Raw genomic sequence first — 4649 nt, 5'->3', positions numbered from 1 at the left:
TGAATCAAAAATCCAATAAACATAAACAGTAGTTCATGAATACTCAGGAATTAGACGGATCTACAAATGATCATCTATTACGACAAGAATTAAATCTTTACGTCAAACGACAAGTTTATAAAGATAATTAATTTTCATCGGTCCTGTCATATATAATCTCTATTATATACAACACATTTACTAAGATGTCTATCCACATCAATAATCCGAATCTAGATTACTTGCTTCCCGTATGCTTAGCAAACCGTACTAGTAATAATTCATTAAATATTCCTTACTTTAATATGTCACTACAAGAAAAACCACTTTCAGGGGCGACACATTGTCGCCCCGTCGCCTCTAATATTGGAAAACAATATTAGGGGGGCGACATGTATAATAATGTCACCCCCGATATTTGATGAATTTAACCAATGCTACGAGGGAAATATTCGCGGTCTTAGTTTGGGGAAAATTTTCAAAACACTGCATTTTGAGTATTAGGGGCGACGCGATGCCCCTAATAATTACACATGTCGCCCCTGAAAAGTTTATATACCCCATCCCTAATTTCCTTTCTCTTTCTCTCCCTTCTCAGTTTCTCTCTATCCCTCTCTCTCAAATCCTTTTTTTTTTCTCTCTCTCTCTCTCTATCCCCATTTCCCTCTTCTTCTCCATCTCTCTCACCATTTCTTCTTCTTCATCTCCCTCACCATTTCTTCTTCTCCTCTGCCAACACCGATGACCACGCCTCCACCATCACGCCGTCAATCCTGTGGCTCCACCACCACGCTGACGACCCTGCGGCTCCACCACCACGCAACGTCCGATCAGAGGTAAGTACATATGTATACATATATATATTTTAGTTTATATATATTTATTATTTATATATATATAATATCTATTATATATATTTGTGGTGGTGTGTAGAAATTGAAGGAGAGAAATATAACATTGAAGGACAATAGGAAAATTGCAGCAAGATATGTCTTTTATTTGATTATGTTGTTTTAATTAGTTTAATTAAGTTGATAAAAAAATATATTTATATTTGAAATGTTTGAAATATTAGAATTATTATTGTTAATATGTGTTTATGTTTAGGTAATATTAGTGTTATTAATATTCATTTAGAAAAAAATAAATTGTGAATGTTTATTAATATGTGTTTAGAAAAGTGTATTGTGAATGTATGTAAAAAATAATATGTGTTTACTGTTTTTAATATATTTGTAGAAAATTATATTGTGAATATGTGTAGAAAAATGTATAATATATTGTCAATGTTCTGGGAATTTTCTGAATGTCAATTGCAGGCTTTTAAAATTTTGGGTTAACTTAGAATATAGTCGTTATGTTGCTGAAATTTCGGTAGAGTTATGAGAATTAAATAATACACAAAACTTTGAATAATTTGAATTAGCCCTGGCTCTGAGTAACTAGTCCTAGACTAGTCAAGCGCTTATAATTTTCATCAACCTTAGGGTCGGTCCAGCATTAATGCTTCTAGAGTCATTCAACACTGATATCGATTAGATCTAATCTTTTATCGGCCCTGTGTTCATGACGCTTATGTCGTTTCTGACTCTCAGGTCAGTAATATGCGACTAATGCCGACCCTGACTAGTCAGTGCCATACAAAAATAAGCAGGAGTTGCTAAGAATTTAATATGCAATCAATGTCCACATTTATCAAACAACATGCCTCTGTAACAATCACACATGTCATATACACAGGGTGGAGTTTTCTTACCTCTGATTCAAGCGAGAGTTTATATAAGAACGACCCTTGAGAACGATCAACCTTTAAGTTCCTGAGCGGTCACCTAGTCATAACCAAATATGGGATACCATCAATACATTGAATAACAAGGGTTCCCAAACCAAGATCTAGCCTCCGGGACATCGAATCCCACTAATCCGTGTAGTAGGAGCGATCCTGAGGCCTAAAACTGAGTTCCCATGATCAAAACACCCAATTGGCCTCAAAACCACTCACGAGTCGCGGCCCTAGAACCTTGAGCCACGGCCCCCAGCCACACTAAGAGCAAGCGCTGCGACGCCCACTACTCAGTGCCATGGCGCCCAGCACACACAAAACCTCACCTCCTGCTTCTTCATGCTTGGGCCGCGGCGCCCAAGAACAGGGCCACGACCCCCACCTGGGAACCTGCCATAACCTCGTTTTTCTCCATTTTAAACCTTCCAAAAACATACCTAAACACTTCCAAATCCAAAAATCAAAGTTCCCAAACATCCCAATGATCCAAAATCATCAAATCCCGAGGCTCAAACAAATCAAAAACTCATCGATACACAAAATCCAATTAAGGGCTTAGAAACTCTAAAAGCTCAAAACTTAAAGCTTAGATTACCTTTGATTGGGTTGTTTCTCGTTAAATCCTTTGGTCAAGAAGCTTCTAATCTTTCCTAGGATCGCTATGCCTCGATCCTCGCTTGATTCCGACTCCTAGAACTCAAGATTTCTTCAAAATTGCCACAAACGTCACAAAGGTTACGGGAGAGAGAGAAAGTGTTTTTTTAATGTACGGTTCTATCTGACGAACTACTTCAGGCTTAAGTAACCTCAAATAAAACCTAATTCTCTGGGTCCCAAAAACACCCTCGGGGATATAATAGTCAAAACTCCCATAATTTCCTCTTGATCTCAATAACTCCCAATTTATCATCAAATAATCACTCTCATTATCCAATATCCCAATAATTGACACCGTTATGAAAAAACCGCTAATTTGCAATATAAGACCGTCTCATGCCAAATATTTCAAATATATCCCCATAATAATGGGATCTCATCCATAAATCACAATATGCACCAAAATACACAAATATGCCCTCAATAGGCCAAATTACCAAAATAACCTAACAATCATATGTGGACCCACATGCATGCATTTAACACCATATTATAATATAATTCACATAAACATGCATATAATCATTTAATGGCATAATTAAATAATTATGGCCCTCCCGACCTACTAATCCAGCTATTAAACCGCATTAGGGATTTCAGGGCATTACAATTTGGATCAAGGTTCTATTTTGTTTCAGGACTGGTTGGTATATGCGAAGCAATCGACAAAAGGAGATTATACCAATAGATCTGGAAATTGAAAGAACGTGCAGACAGAATCAGAAAACAAAGAGGAGATTGGATTTTACCATGGCTGATAATTTGGGTAACAGTGTTAATAACGGTCAAGGGGGTGCAGAAGTTCCAAGGGAACAAGGCCCAAGAACTTTGAGAGATTATGTACTTCCTACTATTACAGGAGTGCATTCATGCATTAGACCTCCAACCACTGCCGCAAACAATTTTGAGATTAAGCGTGCAATAATTCTTCAAATGGTTCAATCAACTGTTCAGTTTGGAGGTATGCCAACGGAGGATCCCAATTTACACTTAGCTAATTTTCTGGAGTTATGTGCAAAGTTTAAGATGAATGGGGTGAGTGATGATGCTATAAGACTGAGGTTATTCCCATTTTCACTAAGGGATAGGGCGAAGAGTTGGCTGATATCTTTACAGGTGAATTCTATCACTACATGGGAGGAGTTAGCTTAGAAGTTCCTTGCCAAGTTCTTTCCTCCAGCGAAGGCTACAAAATTGAGGGGAGAAATTAATAATTTTTATCAGATGGATGGAGAGTCATTGTATGATTCTTGGGAGCGCTTTAAGGAGTTGTTAAGGAAGTGTCCACACCATGGAATATAAAAGTGGATACTGGTGCATAATTTTTATAATGGGTTGAATGGAACAACTAGAATAATTATAGATGTTGCAGTGGGAGGTGCCTTTATGAGTAAGAGTGCTAAAGAGGCATATGAGCTATTATAGGAGATGGCGATGAATAATTATCAATGGCCAACTGAAAGGGGACAATCAAAGAAGGTGGCTGGAATGATGGAATTGGATGCCATATCAATGCTTACTGCATAAGTAGCAGCCTTGACAAAGGAATTACAAAAGACTACACTCCCATCTCAAGCTATGCAAGTTCAAAACCTTTGTGAAGTGTGTGGTACAACCCATTAACCAAACAAATGTCTTGCTTTAGATATGAATAACATGCCCATGGAAGAAGTACAAGCTATAGGAATTTACCAAAGACAACCCGATAACCCCAATTCCATGTCCTACAACCCAGGTTGGAAGAACAATCCTAATTTTTCCTAGTCCAATAATCAAAATTCTCTACAACCTTATCCTCAACCTCAGCTACAATATCAACTTGCCCAATATAAACCACCATATCCACAACAATATGCACCCTCCACCTGGATATTATCAACCACAAAATAGACCTCACCCAATGCCAATGAAACCAGCTGAACCCCAACCTGATGTACTTAACCAATTTATGACTGAAACTAAGGCGTCTATAAGGAGTTTAGAGACTCAAATAGGGCAGTTGGCTACTTTAATGTCTAATAGAGCTCAAGGAAATTTGCCTAGCACTACAAAATTTAATCCTAAAGAGCAGTGTAATGCTATATCCTTGAGGAGTGGGACTAAGTATGAGGGGCCTACAATAGACAACAAGGGCAAGGAGATAGAGGATCAACATGCCACTAGTCCAGCACAAGAGGAGGTTACTGAAGACCTTCCAAAGAAAGAGATGTCTAATGAAGATAAGGTTACT

At 37.9% G+C, this 4649-nt stretch overlaps 1 non-coding gene across 1 annotated transcript; it reads right to left on the bottom strand.

Annotated features, from left to right (window-relative positions):
* Positions 1-3610: 3610 nt before the first annotated feature.
* Positions 3611-3717, bottom strand: LOC133828173 (small nucleolar RNA R71). Its single transcript, XR_009890809.1, has one exon. It is a non-coding gene; the product is annotated as a small nucleolar RNA R71 (small nucleolar RNA).
* Positions 3718-4649: the final 932 nt, after the last annotated feature.

Source organism: Humulus lupulus, chromosome 3 (assembly GCF_963169125.1).
Source record: "Humulus lupulus chromosome 3, drHumLupu1.1, whole genome shotgun sequence".
Lineage (NCBI taxonomy): Eukaryota > Viridiplantae > Streptophyta > Magnoliopsida > Rosales > Cannabaceae > Humulus > Humulus lupulus.
This window is presented reverse-complemented; position numbering and strand designations above follow the sequence as displayed.